The 23,330-nt window shown below is 36.5% G+C and overlaps 1 long non-coding RNA gene across 1 annotated transcript; it reads right to left on the bottom strand.

Annotated features, from left to right (window-relative positions):
• Positions 1–438: 438 nt before the first annotated feature.
• Positions 439–19,652, bottom strand: LOC134732608 (uncharacterized). Its single transcript, XR_010115924.1, has 3 exons — positions 19,437–19,652; positions 17,915–18,019; positions 439–546 (listed from the first exon to the last, which is right to left on the bottom strand). It is a non-coding gene; the product is annotated as an uncharacterized lncRNA (long non-coding RNA).
• Positions 19,653–23,330: the final 3,678 nt, after the last annotated feature.

The following is a 23,330-nucleotide window of genomic DNA, read 5'->3' as shown; positions in this document are numbered from 1 at the left end:
TGGCTATAGGCCACCTTAATTACACAACAAAAGAAGATCTTCACAAGATGAAGAGAAATTCAAATACTTTCTGAGTGCATATTGGTCTTTGAAGACACACAAATGTGGTTAGACCTGGATATTAACAATCAGGTACACTTTTTCAGCCATGAAAGGTTAACGTGTGGAGAAACGAAGGAAGGGAGACTTTTACACGGGGATGTGGTTTTTATTCCATTGTGCTGTGTTTACAGAGGAAAGTAATCTTGGTGGAAAGTAGCTATGCAAATAAAGGTTAAGGTACCATGACCTTACCCACCTAGAAATCTCTTACAGTGGAAACAAGAGAAAGTGGTAAAGTTTTCTAGGAATGTGAATTCTACTATAGGAGGATCAGGGATTGTTTCTTCAGGGAAGCTTGTTAATTCTGTAATCACTCAATTTCATATGTATCATCTAGCCCAGTGTCTGATTTGATGAGATGGTAAAGGTAATGGCAGCTGCAGGGACACAGGTTTGCCTTGAAAATAGATGAGTTCCTGTGGCTATGCGTAAGTTCTTCTCTTTCTGACGGAAAAAAAAAAAAAAAAAATGACTTGTTTCAGTTAAACTAATAGATAATTGCTATTTAAACCATATATGAGTTTCAGAGTTTTTTCTTTTTTTACAAGGGCAGAATGTAACATAATTAACATTGAATTTTCCAAAGTGCTATAATACTATTAATTTGAAGTTTTATTCCTTAAGTTCCATAGAAGTGAACTGCATTCTTCTCTAACACCAATGCTCGACAAATGAATAAGAATCTTGAGTATTTTGGAGTTATCAAATGATAATAAATTATCACTGTCAACGTTTAACATTACTGACTAATAATAATTTCCCTTTTTCAGATAACAAAGACAAAAGGATGTTTGGGTTATGTATTTAAGTTTGCTAGTTTTATATATTTACTTAATTACATTCAAAATTATTTTATTTAGGCTTTGATTATAGCTAACACCAGTAAGGAGAATAACTTATTAGTATCTAAAAGAGTAGTGGTTTAAAATGGTTTGATGGTCACAAAAAGGGACAATTTGCTTCTCACTTATCTTCAATAAATTTACTGAAGTAAGAATGTGAGATATTTGGAAATTGAAACTGATTTTAAATCTTGGTAACTCTGGCTGATGAATTCAGTAAATGTAGTTTTGGCATGCATGAGTATTATTACTCTTTTTATCTTTGCTGTTTTGAGATATCGTTTTTATTTTAGAAATTGCTTTCTTGTTTTTGTAAAGAAAAAAAAATGCTCATGCCAACAAGTAAATTCAACAAACAAAAGTTCAATAAAGACCATAATATTCAAAGCCCCACCTTAAAAACTTACTTACAAAGTAACTAAAGGTTACTTTAACATCTTTAACATTTCAATGAACAAATTTCATCACCTCTCTCTATAGATACACACATATATATGAATATATTTATAATATTTTATGTAAAATGAATCAAAATAGGGTGTACATTTATTAATCTCTAACTTGATTTTTATCCATATAAGATAAAATCTTTCTATGTCAAAAATGAATATCTGCAACTTAGAAGTATGACAGATAATATTTATCAAACTAAACTGAGGGTTGTGACCTATTAGTAAATTATAAAATTAGTGAAACTCATGTAACATTTTATAAAGAATATAGAATAGACAAGAATGCAATGGGATGGGAAATATCAGAGTGCACTGTATGTAGTAAAGGTAAGAGTTTTTTCATGAAATTTGTCTCAATAGTGTGGATATGCCTATACAAGCATGTGCTATGTCGCTATGTAAAATGTATTTCATACTGTGGATTGCAGTAAAAATTAAGTCTGAGGGCACAGCTAATAGAGGGTAGACAAGGGAACTTTTACAAACCAAATACCTACTCATCGCCAATGTTGGCATTATTTCCACAGGAGCATGGACCCGTCTTCACTTCATCTTCCTTCTCTCCCCACCCCATACACTGGTGTAGTCAATCATTTTTATTGATGGCTTGTATTGTTGGTGGTGTATTTTGGCAAAACAAACAAGAAATGAAGACTATGCAGTAAATGGCTAACTCAATAGGCTTAGGGGTTGCTTATTTTAAAGGTTTTCTTTACTGGCCCTTGATAGGCACCTGATATAGAACCTGTGAGCCCTTGAAATGTCCTTGCCAATGAGTGTCTTTGTATATCTGAGACCTTGAGCCATGCCAGACAATTTATGCTAGCAATGTGATTTATGGTGCATACCCATTTTTGTATGCCTGAGGCTTTGGACCATGTATCAGTTTGACCTGTAGGGGGCTGGATACTGAGAAGCTAGGGCTAGTCCTGCGGGTGCTTCACCAATAAACCACCAACAAAAACCCTAGACAGAAAGGCTCAGCTGAGCTTCCCTGGTCGGCCACACTCACATGTGTTGTCACATATCACTGCTAGGAAAAGTCAGTGCTGCCCATGAGACTCCACTGGGAGAGAATAACTGGAAACCTGGACCTCATTTCTGCTGGATTTGGCCCTATGCACCTTTTTCCTTTGTAGATTTTAATCTGTATTCTCCTTTTGCTGCAATCAAGTATAACTATGAGTAGAAGAGCTTTTCTGAGTTCTCTGAATCCTTTTACTGAGTGGTCAAACTTAAGGGCAGTCTTGGAGACCCCACCCAACAAAATGGTAATTAGCCTCACTATTTTTAATGGCCACAAAGTATCCTGTGGTATGTATATGCCATAATTTATTTTACCAATCCATTATTGATGGTCATGAGTTTTCCGTACTATTTTTGCTTTTGATAATATAAATAATCCTGTATCTACAACTTTTTCAACTTGTTGAAGTTATTATTCCTATCATATCTTTGCAAATGTAAAGGCAAAAATATGTCTCATCTTTACTTTCATTTTCTTGATTGTAATGAGGCTGAATATCTAATCATGTTTAATGGGTCTTTATATTTCTTCTTCTAAGAATTGTCTATTCTATGTGTGTCACCCATTTTTTATTAGAGTACATAGCTTTTAAATATTGATTTGTACTTTAATTTGGATGACTTAAGTAGGTTAGTGAATAAACTTGAATTATAAAATATTTTAAAACAATGTAGTCCTATTGTTCCTAAATGCTACAGAAGTGTGCAAGTAGGACTCTTGCCAAGACTATACTGAAGAATAAAAGATTCACACACATATTTGTATATATTGGCTGCTTCGGAAGTAGCTAAAACTGCCCAGTTGTTTTGTTTAAATGATTCATTTTCTTGGCAAAACTTTTCTTCTTATTCTAAGGTATTGCCAAATAAAATTCAGTTCCAGTTTGGTCAAAGCAGCTTTCTAAATAATGGCATTTAACAATAAAGTGGCAAAGAGAAAAAGTTACACACTTTTTAAAATAAAATGAGTTTGCATGGATCCACACCTTATACTTAAAAACTAAGCACCAATTGTTCTTTATTCCCAATTAAAAAGCAAGCTCATCTTAGTCAAATGCATTACTGTCAGGTTCACTGAGAGAAACTTATTGAATGCCAGGTACACTTGCCATGTGTGCCAAACACATACATTTAATTTAATTTTCTGTATAATAGATATCCATGGCAATTGGCTAGTCTTTATAAATGAGAGAGAGAGAGAGAGAGAGAGAGAGAGAGAACAAGCCTGCTAGTAGTGGGTTGGGTACTTGGGGATGCACAAAAATCTTTAAAGACCCTGGGTCACCATTAATGCTAGAGAAACAGAGAATAATAAATGAAGTCTTTCAGCATTTTTTGAGAGTTTTTTTTACCTCCTTTAAATAAATATATTACTCTATAGGGACTCAACTATTTCTCATACTCCTTCTGAAACGGGGGCAGTATTTTATAAGGTGGGACATATTACTGCTAATTTTAAGTATTATTATTGCTGTTGCTATTACTATTAGAAATATAAGTAGTAGATTATTGTTGTGCTTCAAGTGTTTTCACATATGTTTTCCCATTATTAAATGGTCATGGCTTTAGCTCTTAAGTCTCTTTTAGCAGTATGTAAAGGCGCTTAGGAGAAGAACCTAATCAGTCAATACGTTAGCATATTTTTAAATAATTTAGTTTACCAAAAGCCTTCACCTCGGTGATTGTGCTTCCCTCTTCTGAGGCCTTTCTGGAAGTCTCTGCAACCTGAATTTTTAGGGAGAAGTACATGGTGACTTAGAGAGGTGACTTGCCATACCCAGACTTGCAATTGGTACAGTAAGTGATAGAGTTGATGTTCTTGATTCATTTATTCATTTATTCATTCAAGACTCTTTTGAGGCCCTGGGATGCGTCAATCATCCTGATAAATGGTGAAGACAATATTTAAAATATATAAATATTTATATAAATGAATAATATTTATATATTTAATATAATATATAAATAAATATTTAAATTAAAGAAAACAGTAGTCCTGTTTTCTTTAAGGACGTAGTTTAGCAGAGGCATTTTGCATGAAATCATATAACTAAAATGCATTGTCTTGCTTGGTAACAGAAAGATGAAATGCTGTATAGCTCAGAGGAAGGATTACTTTTCTGGGATGGTATGGAGATGATGAGAAATGTCGAGCAGGATTACAATGCTCAGAGTGTTCCTGGTGTCCCACAAAGAGACCACAGTATATCTCAGAAAGAGCCCAGGAAGAAAGCCTGCAGCTGTTCTGAGGAAGCAAGCTAAAACTAACTGGTAACATTCCATATTCCCTGTCACCATCTTGAAATACATGAAAAGGGATACTATCACTCTGAGAAAAAGTCATTACCTAAACACTGAACCTAAAATATATTCTCACACTGGGTGGGATGAACACATTTAAAATTTTATTTTAATTTTAAATTTATATTTTAATTAGACGTTTTTACTGAGCACATGACAGTTAACATCCATGGGATGAAGTTTCAAATGTAGCGATAAAAAGTTTTAAAGGCAATTAAAAAGCACACAATCTTTCCATACGTATATAGGCATTTTTTTTCTTCTTATGTGTATTATTTCATAAGTAATAATTTATTCATCTTTTTTATATTGACATTGTAAATTAGAGATTTTCAAATTTTATCTAATTTGACATAATTTCACTATTGCCATGTTACTGAACGTTTCTCTTGTCTATATAGATTTTCCTGGTTATAAATGATGCTGTTTCTAAGATCTTTTTTGTATTGCTTTCTCCTGTTATTTCATTTTATTTACTTAGAATATTGTTTTCCTAAAATAGGTTACCAGAAACAGAATTACTAGGTCAAAGGTGTACCATTTTTTAAACATTTGATATATATTATCAAATTTGCCCTTCAGAAAGCTTGTGCCAGTTGTATTCCCACCAATATTGACTTGTTTGAGCTTCAGTATTTTTTAATCAACTTGCGCATCATTACATATTAGGAAGAGTAACCCTCTACAGTATTTACTCTAGATATTTTTCTCAGTTTATTTTCTTTTATTACAGTATATAATGTTTCTAAAGCAGAGATTTTAAAAGGGTCAAGCCTATACATCTTTTTCTTTATATGTATATAAATATATTTTAAATTTCAATACTTTGAGGGTACAAGTGGTTTTTGGTTACATGGATGATTATATAGTGGTGAAGGCTTAGATTTCAGTGTACCCATCACCCAAATCATGTACATTGTACTCAATATTTAGCTTTTTATCCCACACACCCTTCTCACCCTCCTCAATTCTGAATAGCCAGAGTCCATTATACCACTCTGTATGCCTTTGCATACCCACAGTTTAGCTCCCACTTATAAATGAGAACATATGGTGTTTGGTTCTCCATTCCTGAGTTACTTCACTTAGAGTAAATGCCGTCCAGCTCCATCCAAGTTGCTGCACAAGCCATTATTTCATTCTTCTTTACAGCTGAGTAGTATTCCAGGGTGTATATATACTACATTTTCTTTATCCACTCATTGTTTGATGGGCACTTATGTTGGTCCCATATTTTTGCAGTTGTGAATTGTGCTGCAATAAGTGTATGCATGCAGGTGCCTTTTTGATATAATGACTTCTTTTCCTTTGGGTAGATATCCGGTAGTGGAATTGCTGGATTGAATGGTATATCTATTTTTAGTTCTTTGAGAAATCTCTGTGCTGTTTTCCAGAGAGGTTGTGCTAATTTACATTTCCACCACCAGCGTATAAGAATTCCCTTTCATCATATCCATGCAATGTCTATTTTTTTACCTTTTTAATAATGGTCATTCAGGCTGGAGTAAGGTAGTATCTCATTGTGGTTTTAATTTGCATTTTGCTGATGACTAGTGATGTTGAGCATTTTTCCATATGCTTCTTGGCCATTTGTATATCTTTTTTTTGAGAACTGTCTGTTCATGTCACTTGCCCACTTTCAATAAGTTTTAATGAAATTATTTGTTTTTTTCTTGCTGATTTGTTTGAGTTCCTTGCAGATTCTAGGTATTAGTCCTTTGTCAAATGTGTAGTTTGCAAATATTTTCTCCTGTTCTGTGGTTTGTCTGTTTACTCTAATGATTATTTCTTTTGCTGTATAGAAGCTTTTTAGTTTAATTAGGTCCCATTTATTTATTTTTGTTTTTGTTGCATTTGGCTTTTGGGGTCTTAGTCATAAATTATTAGCCTAGGACAATGTCCAGAAGAGTTTCTCCTAGGTTTTCTTCTGGGATTTTTATGAGACCTATACACCATTTTTATTGTAATTTTATTTTTCCCCTAGTGTTTTTTTAAAAAGCTTATAAGATTTTTTTTTTCCAGAGGAAGAGTTTAATGATCACAGTGCAGCTGAGCAAGGAGATGGGAGGAACCCCCAAATCTGTCTCTCTGAGGAGTTTTCAGGCTGGGGTTTTTAAGGGGATTATGGAGAGCCAGGGGCTGGAAAATTGGGGTAATTGATTGGTCAGGGTAAGGAAGATGAAATCATCAGGATGTGGAAACTGCATTCTTTGTTGAGTTAGCTTCTCATGGGATCCTTCAGACCAGCTGGTGTCAGTTAGTTTCACCACTATGCAGGACCCAAAAGAATACCTCAGATGAAAAACTCAATGTTTCACAATGTTTATCTATAAAGCAGTTAAGAGAAGAGCTATAATCTTGTAACAGGGTTTATGTGATTCTGGGGCAATAGACAAACAACTGTAAGGAAACAGGTCAGGGAGTAAGCTGACCTAATCATTAATGCTGAGTGTGCTGCAAGCTTGCTTTATTTTCACTTATCCTGATTAATTTTATAAAGTTTATAGGATTGGTTTCACAATTGCTGGATTATATGGTAAGAGTATGTTCAGTTTCGTAAAAAACTGCCAAACTGTCTTCCAACATGGTGGTACAAATTTGCATTCCCAGCGGCATTCTTGTTACTCCAAGTCCTTGCCAGCATTTGGTGTTGTTGGTACTCTGGATTTTGGCTATTCTGATCATTGTGTAATGATATCTCTTTATTATTATTATTATTATTATTATTTTTTTTTTTTGAGACGAAGTCTCACTCTGTCACCCATGCTAGGGTGCAGTGGCGCAATCTGGGCTCACTGCCAGCTCCGCCTCCCAGGTTCACACCATTCTCCTGCCTCAGCCTCCCGAGTAGCTGGGACTACAGGCACCCGACACCACGCCCGGCTAATTTTTTCTATTTTCAGTAGAGACAGAGTTCCACCGTGTTAGCCAGGATGGTCTCGATCTCCTGACCTCGTGATCCGCCTGCCTTGGCCTCCCAAAGTGCTGGGATTACATCATTATTGTTTTTAGTTGCATTTTCTGATGACATGTTGAACACCTTTTCACATTCACAGACTTATTTGCAGTCTGTATATCTTCTGTGGTGAGGTGTCTCTTAAGGCCTTCGGTCCAGTTTTTAATTGGGTTGTGTGTTTTGTTATTGTTGAGTTTTAAAAGTTCTTTGCGTATTTTGGATAATGGTCCTTTATCTGATGGTTTTGCAAATATTTTCTTCCACTCTAGGGTTTGTCTTCTCATCTTCATGTTAGTGACTTTTGTAGAGCAGAAGATTTTAATTTTACTGAAGTCTTTCTTGGATCGTGTCTTTAATGCTGCATCTAAAAATTAATTGCCATACCCCAGGTCATATAAGTTCTTTCCTACATTATCTTTTAGTAGTTTTACAATATTGCATTTTACATTTAGGTCTATGATTCATATGTAGTTAATTTCTTATAAATTTTGTTAATTTTTACTTTGCATAAAGGACATATTCCTCTATATAATATGGTGAGCCTCATCCAGTCAGTTCAAGGCCTTAAGAGCAAAGAGCAAAGTTCCCAGATGCAGCCCCTAAACCTTGGACTTTTTAGTGTCCAGAAGTATAAAAAAATAAATTTACCTTCTTTTTTTTTTTTTTTTTTTTTTGACAGTCTCGCTCTGTCGCCCAGGCTGGAGTGCAGTGGTGTGATCTCAGCTCACTGCAAGTTCTGCCTCCCAGGTTCATGCCATTCTCCTGCCTCACCTTCCCAAGTAGCTGGGACTGCAGGCGCCCATCACCACACCCGGCTAATTTTTTTGTATTTTTAGTAGAGATGGGGTTTCACCATTTTAGCCAAGTTGGTCTTGATCTCCTGACCTCGTGATCCGCCCACCTCGGCCTCCCAAAGTGCTGGGATTACAGGCGTAAGCCACTGTGCCTGGCCAAATTTACCTTCTTTATAAATTACCCTGTCTCAAGTATTCAGTTATAGGAACAGTAAACAAACTAAGCACACAAAGAAGAGATCTTGCGAGCACGCAGAGAGAAGGCAGCCTTCTATAAGCCAGGAAGGAAGTCTTCATCGGAAACTAAATTTGGCAGCACCTTGATCTTGAATTTCTCTGCCTTGAAAATTTAGTCATTTATTACAAAGGATACTTTAACAAATTCAGCTAAACACAGATGAAGAAATATATAGGTTGAGGTCTGGAGGGGGCCCCAAGTGCAGGCAACTATGAAGGATTTTCAAACAATAGACCTAGAGAGCTCCAAATGTCTCCAGTGTCAATAATATGGGCTGTAGTAGGGACTGCTATAGCAATATCTTGCTTCTATAAATCAGAATACACTGATCAGCAGCCGAAATTACATGCTGTGAATTTTAGCACATAAGTCTCCTGGAAGGACAAATATTTTAAGTGATTTTAAAGAAATTAACATACTTGACTTTCCTTATTTTTTTGTGTAATTCAGTAAACAATTTAGATTTTTAAACATACACCCGAAATAAGATAAGAATCTCCATAAACTGCCTGTAATAGTTTCTACTTTTAGATTGGCTAGAGTGACATATGACGTAAAAATCATTGAACAGCATATACAACAGTGGACTTGACTGTCTCTTTCTTTCTTTCTTTCTTTGGACAAATTTTATGGAATGTAATTATTTAAATTGTGTTAAAAGACCCATATGTGTTCCAATAATAGAACACTAGGCATAAATGGGCTAATAAAAGCTTATGTTTCCTGGCTGGGAGCAACTCGAGTTGCCTGTATTATGAAGTACCCATTCACTTAATCTCATCATTTTTGTTGGAACAGAAGTTAGGACAAAAAATACCTTGTTGGCTTGTCAGTGTCTCTGCTTTCTCCAGATGCTATTTGGAGTGACACATTGGCAGTTGTTCAGTGATAATTCTAAGGCAGCCAGAGCAGAAGTGAAGCCAGATTGACACAGACTTCAATTGACTTTTGTGATACTAGATGCTGTGAGAGACCCTTTTCTCAGCCAAACAACAAATGTAGGACAGTAATTCATGAACTGTGGTAAAAAGACTCTAAACTCCAAATTCGTTTGACAATTTCCCTTTTATATCCTGGTGAACAAAATGGAGCATGCTTGACTGAATACATGGATACTTTGTGTGAGTTGGGTTAGTAATAATTTGTATGATGAAAATGTATTCTACCTAATAATATCAATCTAGAAGGAGATTGATTTTGTTCAACATTTTTATCTATGACTGATGAAAGTATAGAAGGCTTACTCAACAAATTTATAGATGGCACAATGGCTTTTGTATTTGATTACAGCTTCAAATAGAAAAAGATCTCAACAAGCTAGAGCAATGATGTAAAATCTAGCAAGATAAAATATAATGGGAATGAATACAAGATTCTACATGGAGACTCTATAACGCATCAACTGTAGATGCAGGATTTAGGAAACAGTGTGGCAGCTGCAGATGCAACAGTGGCTTGGCAGTCACCCCCTCTGTCCTATTTAAGTATCCCACCTCAATTTGAGATAACAACATTGCATAACTCCTTTGGAATTTTATGAATTCAGTCCCTTTTAATGGGAGTCAAATATCAGAAACAAACGAGATGACAATTTCACTTTAGCCTTTTAAGATATTTGACTTTTAAGACTTTGACTATGGCTTCCCATCCCAGAGGCCTTCTTTAAGAGAAGTTAGACAAACTGGAACTTGTTAGAGAGTAAACAGGAAATGAGTGGGCTTAAAGTCAACCATGGAGAAACAGCTGAGGATTTCATACTTTGCCTTCATCAACTGGGGGAAGTTCCTCGATTGTTTTTGTTTTTCAAGGCCTTGAAATCTTCGAAGAATATTGGCCAGATATTTTTGTAGAATGGACCTCAATTGGACCTTGTCTGAAGTTTTCTCATGATTAAATACAGGCTTGCGTATTTTTAGCAAGCATTTTACAGCCATAACATAGTACCCTCCTAGGTGCATCATATCAGAAGGCACATGATATCAATATGCTTTCTTACTGATGAGGTTAACTCCAATCATTTGTTAAAGGTAATGTCTTCCAGGCTTTTTCACTGCAAAGTTACTACTTTTCCCTTTGCAATTAATAGATATCTTGTGTGGTGATACTTTGAGTTATGTAAATATATGTTTTCTGATCATAATTTCACACACTAATTTTAGCATCTATTGGTGCTTTCTGTTTGCAACAATTACTGTGATATATCTATCAAGTCAAATGGTGATTTTCCATTTGCATTATTTCTTTCACACCTATTAATTAAAATCCTACCATAGGGAAGGGCTGCCCCTTCTCTACTTAATTGTTGGTTCGACAATTTTTTCAATTGATTTTTATATCTATATCAGTATAGATATAAATAGGTATAGTAATATTTGCTTTATTCTTTGAGTTATAATTCACTTTTCTCTAGATTTGACCGTGAAAATTACTTCAGATTGGCTCCTGTGTCCCTTCAAAGTCCTTTTGACATATGTTTATCATTTTTTAAGCACTTGCTTAATTTCTAGCACTACACGATGCTCCTGGCTTATCTTGTTTTGTTTTTCTTTTCCTTGTCCTAGTCTTGGAAAGTCATGAAGCATTTTATGAAATCAGCAATTTCTCCAAGAAATCCTTGTTTCCCTTATTGGAAAATGGCATTTAAAAACCAAGATCTGGGTGTTGGTGTGTTTGTTCCTTCTGAGGTGTCATTTCTTCTAGGCCCCCTTAGCATAAAGAACTGGGAAATATAAGTATGTATCCACACACATGCACACACACACACACATGCACACACATCAATTTCTGTATCTGTCTACCTGTAAATATTTTAGAAACCATGAGTTCATATCGATACGTCTCATTCCAGTCCAACACCAGAGGGCTGATTCCAACCTTGTCTCTTCCCTTATTTGTAACTCCTTATCGGACAACGAAAAACCCAGACCTCATTAGCCACAATATATTTACACATTTATTTAATTCCAGATTACATATAAAGTAGTCTCAGAGTCACTAACTCATACTTCTGTGAAAAACAAATTTTAAAACTATTGTTCAATATTTGAGTACAGTTCTTTTTGTCTTTTACCTTTATGTATATTGTCAAAAGATTGTTTTCCAAATTGACTTGGATCTGTTTTTTTATTCCCTACCCACTTCAGTGTGGCTTTGCTATACATTTGTAATGCAGTTACATTAATTTGTTACTGTTTACATTACACTTTTGGTTCCTCCCTCTTCTAGTTACTTTTAATTATTTATTTTTATGCACGTGAAACATTAACAAGCTTCTAAAACTCAGAATTATACCAAAACCTCATGTACATAGAAGAGTGTCATTCTCCTCTTATCCTTTCTATTCTATTCTCATTCCTCCATTCTTTCCTCCATACCTCCTGTAAGTAACCAGTCTCATTACTTCTCATTTATCTTTACTGTGTTGTTTTCCACATATAAGCAGATACACGTTTATTTTCTTATTTTCCTTTCATGCTTACATAAAAAATTAGCCTACTACAGATACTCTTTGCACTTCTCATTTTTTACTTATCAATACATCCTGGAAAGCATTCCACATCAGTCATAGAGCTCTTCTTCATTCTTTTTTGCAGATGCCTCGTATTCCCTTGTATAAATGTATCACAGTTTATCCCACTGCTCTTCTATGTATGGGCATTTAGGTTGTTTCACACATTTTATAATTACAAACAATGATGTGATTAATATTCTTAAACTTTTATTGTTAATGATGCAATTAAAAACTGTGTACTGTGTTTTATTTATTTAGAATCTGTGTTTTATTGGAGGTGTAATTACAGTGTAAATTCCTGTAAATGCTATTGCTGGGTCTAAAAGTAAGTGCATATGTAGATTTTTAAAATATGGCCAAATTTTCTTGCATACAGGCTGTAGGTATCACTATGCCTTCCCTCTAGAAATACATGAGAAAGTACCTATTTTCCCACAAACTTACCAACAGAATATATTATAATGCTTTTTAACTTTTGCCAATCTGTTAGGTGGGAAATAACACATCAGTGGTGGGATTTTTTTTTTTTTTTTAACCGAGTTTCACTCCTGTTGCTCAGGCTGGAGTGCAGTGGCACGATCTTGACTCACCACAACCTCCGCCTTCCACGTCCAAGCGATTCTCCTGTCAGCCTCCGGAGTAGCTGGGATTACAGGTATGGGCCACCATGCCTGGCTAATTTTGTATTTTTAGTAGAGAGGGGTTTCTCCGTGTTTGTCAGGCTGGTCTCGAACTCCTGACCTCAGATTATCCACCCACCTCGGCCTCCCAAAGTGCTAGGATTACAGGCGTGAGCCACTGCACCCGGCCCTCAGTGTTGTTTTAATTTGCACTTCTGTAATTACGTGTACATTTGAACATCTTCCCATAGTTTAAAAGCCGTTTGATAACTTTTTTTGTGAATTGTCTATTTATGGATTCATTCCATTCTTCTATTGGGTTTTGGGTCCTCAGTATCTCAATTTTTAAGAGTTCTTAATATATTAGGGATAGCAGACCTTTGTGATGTATGTTGCAAATATTTTCCTCTAATGTCTTAGTAGTCTTCTGACTTTGTTTATGGTGTTTTTGTAATGAGAAAAAGAAATCTATGGAGTCAAACTTACTTATCAACTACCTTTTTTACTGCCAGATGTTGAGTCATAGTTCAAAAATATTTTCCTATTCCTAGGTTGAGGAGAAATTCAACCATGAATTGGTCTGGTATTGATATGGCTTCATATTTCAAATTTTTATAGATATGGAGATTATTCTTATAATATGAGGAATAGATTTAATTTTATTTATTTCTAAATGGCTACTAAGAACCATTATTTACAAAATTTACCTTTGCTCAAATGATTTCAGCTACAATCTTTAATATATACTAATTTTATGTATATACTTGGCTTTATTTCTGGGTTGCTTTCCGTTCCACTCGTGTGTTTGTCTTCTTATGTGCTGATACAATAATGTTTTAATTACAGAAACTTATAGTATGTTTTAATGTCTGGCTGTTTTTCTTTGTGTGTTTTTCTGAGCATTCTTCCATGTTTGTTATTCCATATAAACTTTGGTATCAATTTGCCTAATAAAATCTTCAACATAGAGTTTTAATCTAAGTTTGATAGCTGTTTGGAGACGAAGTTTACTTCAAACTTTTTAAAAGCCAGATCTGTCCAAAGACAGAATGGCGTTCATATGGGTGGAGATGTTTAAGCATTGCCTAGGTTGGGCTAGTGCTTTTCTGACTTTAACGTACACATAAACCACCTGAGGATCTTGTTTAATTCAATCACCCAAAGATACTATTTAATTTAACCACCTGAGGGTATTGTGTAATTAATTGCTATGGTACGGATGGAATAATACACCAATCACTGGAACCCATGGGCACGTTCATTCAAAGCCCCATAGTTAATACTGGGAGCAAAGTCAATATAGCAAGAATCCCAATGAATATAAATGTACATACTGTTAAGCTTTGTTTTGTGCCACTATTTTCTTTATTCAACCAGAAAATAGAGTTGCATGAATTTTCTTTTTTAATGATGATATTTTGAATTGTGTTCAAAGTTTTATGTTTGTAACCAATATTGTACTTGATAGATAATTTGTGTTTTTATACCCTATTTGGGTGATGGTTTTACTAGAACCATTACCATTATACAATATATCTACGTAACAAACCAGCACATGTACCTCCTGAATCTAAAATACAATAAAGTAACAAAGTACTACTACTAATAATAATAATAAATAGGCCAGAGTCTACTACATTTTGGCAAGCAGTCACTGATTCTCTTTGTATGAAGAAAAGCGTTGGGTCATACTGAGCAAGCCTAATAATCCTAAAATATTCTGTTTTGAGGCAATATACTTAATACGAAAATATCAAATAATTTTAAAACAAATTTAGCCCTAATTCATGTATCACAGTAATTCTTGGGAAGATGCTAGAATACAATTACCATGAATGTTTTCTTTCTTTTTTAATGATACTTTAAGTTCTGGGAATCATGTGCAGAATGTGCAGGTTTGTTACATAGGTATACACGTGCCATGGTGGTTTGCTGCACCCATCAACCCGCCATCTACATTAGGTATTTCTCCTAATGCTATACTTCCCAAGGCCCCCCAACCCCTGACATGCCCCCGTGTGTGATGTTCCCCTCCCTATATCCAGGTGTTCTCATTGTTTAACTCCCACTTATGAGTGAGAAGATGTGGTGTTTGGTTTTCTGTTCCTGTGTTTGCTGAGAATGATGGTTTCCAGCTTCATCCATGTCCCTGCAAAGGACATTAACTCATCCTTTTTTATGGCTACATAGTATTCCATGGTGTGTATGTGCAACGTTTTCTTTATCCAGTCTATCATTGATAGGCATTTGGGTTGGTTCCAAGTCTTCGTTATTGTGAATAGTGTTACAGTAAACATATGTGTGCATGTGCCTTTATAGTAGAATGATTTATAATCCTTTGGGTATATACCCAGTAATGGAATTGCTGGGTCAAATGGTATTTCTGTTTCTAGATCCTTGAGGAATTTCCACATTGTCTTCCACAATGGTGGAACTAATTTACACTCCCACCAAGAGTGAATAACCGTCCTCTTTATTTGAAACCTATCAGACCTTGAGTCCCATAGAAAAAGCAAGGAACTCAAATAACAATATTTGACCTGAAATATGGTGACAAAGCAAATGAGCTTTGAAATCAGAGGACTGGTTTTAATTCCAGGTTTTGACATTCTTTGAACAACTCTGGGTGATTTTCTTAACCCAAACTCTAATGTTTTCATCTATAAAATAAAGATGATCATAGAATGTACTGTCTAAGGCTATTGGTAAGATTAAATGGGATAATATCTGGAAAGCACTTAGCAGAGTATTCCATAAGTGGCTGCTTTTATTACTGTAACTTCATGCTCATTTGGGGATAGACCCATTGCACAGATCCTTCCTCTTCAGATTGTTTCTTGTGCCCATTTGATGAGGTCATGTTATATATGAAGGATTAAGCATCATTGTCTTGGTAGGAAGCCTTGATTGATCAACCATAGCTCTATCAGAATCATATGAGCTTATGATTTACACTAGAGATCCCCAGACACAGCCAATACAGCAGAACTTTGAAAAGCAAAAGCTTTGTGTTTCATACATTAGATCTTTATCATTCTTATTTTAATCTGTGGCATGTGGAGTACATTATTTTTTCTAGGCTTTCATTAAGCAGATTACTAATAAGAAACAAAATCTTATCATCTTAGAATATGTTTTGCAGCCACTGCTTATGCCAAAACATCCATGGATTAGTTAAGAATGCCAACCAGCTGTCCTTAGTTTTAAAAGGGTTTTTCATATCATAGTTCTATATTATTTCATTAGATGACATCGATTTTTATTCTCTGTTCTGTGAAGTCTGATACATAATGCATACTAGCCTCAAAGAAAGCACCCAAAAAGACCACCCCAACAAAATATCTAGTTTCTTGTGTGGAAAGCACACAGGGAGTAACATGAAAGCATGTATGCATGCACATGCATGCGCGCACACACACAAACACACACACACGCAATTGCATTCTTCATGACATAATCACTTAAGATCATATCCATAACAGCAAGTAATAGGGTTATAGCAAAGGTTCAATGAATGCTTATTAAAAGAATTAATAGAAGAACTAATGAATTAGAAGAACTAATAGAGGAACTTCTTCTAATAGAAGAACTAATAGAATTAATGAGGTAGAAACGTAAGAGTATTATAAACTTGTATACATGTGAATGAGTATACACCATATGCTACATATTTCCTACTAAGATCTCTTTAATTATGAGAACTACATATTAAGATTGTTCAATAAAGCTCCCCACCTTCTTTTACATAAATACCATTGCTGTTTTAAGCAGATAGGGGCTAATAAATGGTTCTACCAGATATTTCTTCCTGCAGGGATGGCAGATGTACACAGGGAATCAGTTACTTAATTCCCCTAATCACCCATTTCTTTCCTCCCTCTTCATTCTGTGCTTGAAAACTTCAACATTCCCCAGTGTGCTAATAGCTGACCCTGGAAACTGGCAGAAACCAAAACCTTCTCTTAAAAGCAGCAGGCTCCATATGGTTGCTTCAAGGATGGAAGGTGACCCTGCCAAGTCTCCTGCAAAGGGATTTCCCAGAGCAGAGAGGAAAATGTGTGTCTTTAAATGTTAGTCATTGAGCCAGAGAGAAGAAATCATTTTCCTGATGAAAGGCAGTTAAAGTACTTTTCAGCTTCTGATCTGCAACCTATAGGAAGTTTTGTACAATGGCGGCTCAATGCCAAGCATTAAAAATAAATGTAATCATCAGATGATTAGCTCTAAAAATCTTCCCTCAAAAAATGATAGAGCTGTCAGTTACAATTGAACATACATATGCATATTTGAAAACAGGGAGACCAAGAATAACTTTGCGTGTCTGAAACCAGTACTATTCTACGTGTGTGAGGGTAACAGAGGCTATGACATAGCATATGAAGTCAATGGTGGAGTTGTTATTATTTATACATGAGTAAAGATTACAAATGCAAGCCCTAGCTCAGATCTCTCACCCCCTGGATCTGTGAAACCTGTCACTCAGTCTCCCGCGGTGTGTCTTCCTGTCTCGGAGCCATTGGACCACCTGCTGCCAAGACTCTCATCTACTGCATCGCCCGAAGGCCTCGATGATAACAGCATTGATTCCAATGTACATCTAATTACTTCTCATAATCTATTCATTTCACAATAGTGTAGTGAAACATCTGTCACATCATAAACTCTTTAGTAGCCTTATCAAACCACCAAAACACACTCTGCTGCCAGTTGGCAGTTTCCTCGGTTTCCCGTTTATTAATATGATGCAAACATTCCTAGTCTTTTTTGCAGCTTTAGATGAATTTCCCCAATGACCAGTGAAGCAGAACTGGGCAAACTGCAGTTGAAATGTCTGTATATTACTTATTGAGGGACAAATCCAGATGTCACATGAAAATCAGTTAAAACGGCATTGTTTCCTTGGAGGAATTGTCTCTAAATAAAGTTCTTTCATTCATAACAATGAAAGACAGGGCCCCTTACTTGGCTTCGATGTGTCTGATTAATTTACTAAAATAAGCCACTGGGACATTATTGCCTTTGAATAGGATATTACACAGGGAAGCTTTTTACCTTCCTATCTTTAACTTTACCTTTGGGAAAATTATGCTCTTTCCTCTTTCTCCTCTTCTGATTTTCTCTCCTCACCCGTTCTCTTCCTCCCCATTCTCTTTTCTCTCTACCCTTTTGTAGAAAATCTAATAAAGAGACCATCATGTCATAGTTGATTAGCAAATACTGCTATTATTCAGTGATAAAGTCGACACAATATTCTAGGTACAATACAGATAGATACAGCGTCTTCCAAAAAAGAGATCCATCACCAGGTCCTGAATGTTGGTAAACTTACTTCTACTCATTCTTTAAGATGCAGTTGAACAATATCTTCTTGGAGCAGCCCTCCCAGGGAGAATTATTCAATCCTTTCTTTATCAGCTCATAACAACTTGACATCTCTATTCATGCACTTAACATAATAATTGAGGATCATTATTATACATATCTGCCTTACTCACAATGATAAATCCCTCAAGGATAAGGACTATGACTTTTTCATGTATGTATCCTTGGCAACCTGCTGGGTGCCTGGCACCCAGACAATGTCAAATAGATATAGATATTTTCTAGTTCACTTAAGAGGATTGAAAAACTGCAATTTCAAGAGCTCCTTTACATTTATTATGAACATCAATATCATTCCCTATATTCTGCTCTAATAATAATAATAGTCAATCCTTAAATGTACCAGGCACTATTCTAAGTACTTCATATATATCAGCTCATTTAATGCTCACAACAACCCTGCAAGGTTGATTCTATTATGGTCCACATTTTAGAGCTAAGGAGTTGAGTGGCAGAGAGACTAAGTGCCTGCCTTCCTTAAAGTTACACAGCTGGTAGGTGGTGGAGCTCAGCAACCTGGCATGAGTCCCTGCTCTTAATTCTTACCATATATGGTCTCTTCAGTAGCTAAATTATGCTCCTGTTAACTGCAGATGGCCCTCACATCATCTGATCAGTTAGTCTTTCTTGACCCATTCTAGAAGGTCTATAGGGAAAGAGTGCTGTCCATGTAGGTGTCCCAAGCTGTCCATGTGGGTTTATAGGATGTATATGTGGCCCATGTCATTCACACAGTATTATGCAAATAATTTCAGCACAGCCTTTTGATATTACAATAGGAGGGGCCATTTCCCATGTCTGTGGAGGGAATTCAAGCTTTCTTTTACATTTCCAGTGCGGATTTCAGGAAATCATTTCTGATATAATTATCAACTCTTATTAACATACTTCTTTAAAGAATCCTTCAGGAAGCCATAGATGTTAGAAGCTTCTATGGCTATATTCCTGATGTCCACCAGAACATAAATTTATTTCTTGTAAAGTGTCAAATAGCCACCAAAAAACACCTTATGGCCCTTAGTATCCTGGACTGGATTTAGTGCTAATGACCTAGAGATGAAAAACTGTCATATTACAGATCCCCTCAGATAACAATTCCCTGAGTACTCAAGAGTCAAGGCTAAAGGGAAATCAGCTGTTTGCCTCTTTCTACTGTTTCTTCAAATAGTATATAGCTTATAGCTAAATGTATCAAAATAAAATATCATGTACTTAACAGGCCAGGTCTCCATTTCAGTATATCCCAGTGAAGTACATAGCTCCGTGAACTATAAATTAGTCTTTTCCAAAACTTGTAAAACCTGGAAGGACAAGATTTTGGCATGGCAGCAGAGCTGAATGAAAGCTTGCCATCATGGTGTACTGGAGGGGTACGGATCCACGGTGAATGCCACTGTTCTGGACTTCGTGTTCATTGGTAATACATGAAGGAGCTCAACTTGTTTTTGCAAGACGGACATTTGCAGTAATTAATCTAGGGACAGAGAGAGACTGTAAAGATCAATGATTAGGATTTGGGATCTGGCCTCAGATAAACCAGGGCTCAAAACTCCCTTCTTCCTCATAATAAGTGAGTAAGTGAGTGACTTTTGGAAGTCATCTCCCTAAATATCAGTTCTTCGTCTATTAATGAGCATGTTAACAGTACCAGTCCCAAAGGGCTAATGGAAAGAAAATACATTTAAAGGGTTTAGAATACTTGCACCTGTGTTAGATGAACATTATTTAATATTGTTATTGTCACTGCAGGTACAAACCATATTATTACATTATTCATCCCCATGTCAAGGAGAAAAGGAAAATGAGAATCAAAGAATTCAAAGTTAAGACTATAATTTATTCCATTTCTTTATATTTAAAACTAAAAATAAATTTTGAAATGATTTGAATATTTTACTGGGATCTTTAAAATATCTTTAATCAAAAGGTTCTATTTTTAAAAATGTTATAGCATTTAATTCAACAGGTCATGTGTTAACTAATTTCCAACAATAAGTTCCTGAAAGTAAAAAATGTAAAATAATGAGTTATAGATGTTTCTTTGAAGGAACTGTCAGTATAGTTAAGGACAAAAAGTTTCCCTTTATGAAACACTAGGTCGTACCAGCACTTTGGGAGGCCGAGGCAGGAGGATCACTCGAGCCCAGGAGTTTGAGACAAGTCTGGGCAACATGGTGAAGCCCTATCTCTACAAAAACTCAAAAATTAGCTGGGCCTGGTGTCATGCGCCTGTAGCCCTAGCTACTGGGGAGACTGAGGTGGGACGACTGTTGAGCCCGCAAGGTGGAGGCTGCAGTGAGCTGTGATCACACCACTGCACTCTAGCCTGGGTGACGGAGCAAGAATCTGTCTCAGAAAAAAAAAAAAAAAATCTAGAAAGCCCCACAATGTGTCCAAGTCATCAGGTATAGACAGGGTACCAAAGATTATTAATGAGAACAGTGCAGGTAGTATAGGCTCAGAAAAGGAAGGGGCTGCCATAAGAACCATCAGCAGGGAAGGCCCCTAGTAGCAAGAGAGAGGGAGTTGACTTTTGAGGAATGGGCAAAAAGTAGATAAAAAGCTGAGTAGTGGGAAATCATTCTGATCCAAGAGAACAACAACTTTTGACTCCTGCAGCTTTCTAGTCAGTGTAGTTGGCTTATTCAAAGCAGAGAGTGCCAGGGCACATGTAGCTGTCCATCCTTGCCTATTAATTCTTGCTAATTCTCCTTGTACAAATTTAAGGTGGATTTGCCTGGAGACGTGGGAGGAAGTAATAGAGGATCTGCTGAAGCCAGGATTTATATATCTTGTGATCCAGATAATAAAATTTGGTTGCTCAAGCCTCTGGCCATAGACCAGAGAAAGGCTTCCTCTTGAAAGCTCAGCTTGACCATGAAGCCTTTATGACAGCATTTTCCCCTCTCAAGATGGCCCTTGCTTTATGAATATTTTAAGAAGTGATAGAATAATACAGTTCTCCCATTCTTGCAAAATAAACTTTTATTTGGAGGTACAGAATAATTTAGGGTTCAGGCTGTCACACACTTTTGATATCTGCAAACATATTTGTATAAATTGACTCATTCCATACAGCACCATTCCAGTCCTTAGTACGGTATGGTTTGCCATGCACACACTAGTTACATGAAGACACGGAAATTGACTAGCTGATAAAAAATTTGCACACATGGAGACAGAGTAGAAAAATAGATAACAAAGACTGGGAAAGATGAGAGAAGTGGGTTAAAAGATGCAGACATACAGTAAGATAGAATGCATAAATTCAGTGTTTGATAGCAGAGTAGGACGACTATACTTAACAAAATGTATTGTACTTAGGTGACGGACACCCTGATTACCCTGACTTGATCACTATGTATTACACATAACAAAATTTCTCATGTGCTCTATACATTTGCACAAATTAAAAAGAAAAAGGAACTGAACAGCTGATTAATGAGTGGAAAGAATGAAAAGTTAAGGGATTGTCTTTGATATTTAGATTTTTTAAGTAGTTAGCTGGACTTACCATATATCTGCCTGCTGAAGAAACATTCTTTTGTTAGCTCAGCTTGTGGGAGGTTATTGAAAGGAAGGTATAAGACCCCAATATCATGGTCCTTCCATGTGGCATCAAAAAGGATTAAACATTTTTGGCTCCTGGTTATGTTTTAAGCTCATAAGAAGGCTTCCTCTCCACCTTGTGGCTCAGCTTTAAGGCCATAGGCATGTCATTTCTCTCAAAACTTCTCTGAGGCTTATTTCTCTTTTCCTGTCTCCATGGCTGCCTCCTCACACCTGTAGCTAGTTTCTGACAGGCAGCTTCAGATCCCCGACCTGCTTTGTGACCTGCTTTGTCCGGGTATGGGAACCAAACACTGAGAAGTCCCACTCCTGGTGGCAGTCTTCCTTAAGGTAGTGGTAGAAAGCAGAATAAGTCCCCAGGTTCCCCTCCAGCCACAGGCCTCCCCCACCTCAAAATGATAACAGAATCAGTGGAGGATGAGGATATAAATCCACCTCAGATGAAGACATGACTCAGATGGACTTGGACAAAAAAGCAAACAAATTGAGAACTCCAGGTTATAAAAAAGACATACAGGATGACCAAACAATGATGACAAAGAGAACTGTACTATCAGGGATAGAAAAGAATAAGAACATGCATAAAAGAATTTAAGAAAAAATGGAAGTATTGGTATGATGTGGAGAAAGGGAAATTGAACTGGCCAAATGGGAAGATACAAATATAAACGAACTTCGACTATCTTTAACATTTCTTCTTCCCAGCCCTCACCATAGATGAGAGGAAAGCATCTTAGGCCTCCCTCCCTTTCCCTTGTGTCCTGCCTACCTCACCATCCCCTTGCTACCTGGACTATGCCTTGGCCCCGATCCAGCCTCCATAACCTTTTCTCACATCACTCCCCACTAGAGCCTCTTCTTGGGCATGGACTGACTCATCTACTGTTTCTTATTTTGTGACCTGGAGTTGCTTGGAGAGTTCTGGGGCAGAGCTGGCAAGAAAGAAGGCAAGTGAAGACCTCCTCAAAGAAAACATCCCCCTCAACAATGTGGGCTAAAGCCAAATAGAGAGCAGTCTTCTTTAGGGAGATATACTCTACCTCCATATTTTTATTTTTCATTTATCCTAATTCCCCAGGCCACCTCAAAGAAAACATCCCCCTCAACAATGTGGGCTAAAGCCAAATAGAGAGCAGTCTTCTTTAGGGAGATATACTCTACCTCCATATTTTTATTTTTCATTTATCCTAATTCCCCAGGCCAAGGGGCCACCATCTTTGTAACTATCTCACACTCCTCTTTATGTCTTCAAAACAGTCACTGTTACTGCCTTTATAGTACTCATAAGAAGAAAAAAGTGCAGGGGCAGGAGCTGGCCCTATAAGAAAAAGGAGGACCTGAGCCCACGCTTCCATGAGTGGGGTGAAAGATATGATGAGGAGTCAGGAGAGAAACATGGGACTTAAGAGGATACCATATAAAACAGGGTAGGAAGGTATGAACTAAGGAAAATGATGAACTGAAGGGAGAAGTTTAGGGGATACAGAGGAGGGAATGCAGAAAGGGAGGATTCTAGCTAATTAAGATTTACTTAGA

The sequence above is a fragment of the Symphalangus syndactylus genome, chromosome 15 (assembly GCF_028878055.3).
Source record: "Symphalangus syndactylus isolate Jambi chromosome 15, NHGRI_mSymSyn1-v2.1_pri, whole genome shotgun sequence".
Lineage (NCBI taxonomy): Eukaryota > Metazoa > Chordata > Mammalia > Primates > Hylobatidae > Symphalangus > Symphalangus syndactylus.
The sequence above is the reverse complement of the archived record's forward strand: the minus strand, read 5'-3'. Positions and strand labels throughout refer to the sequence as shown.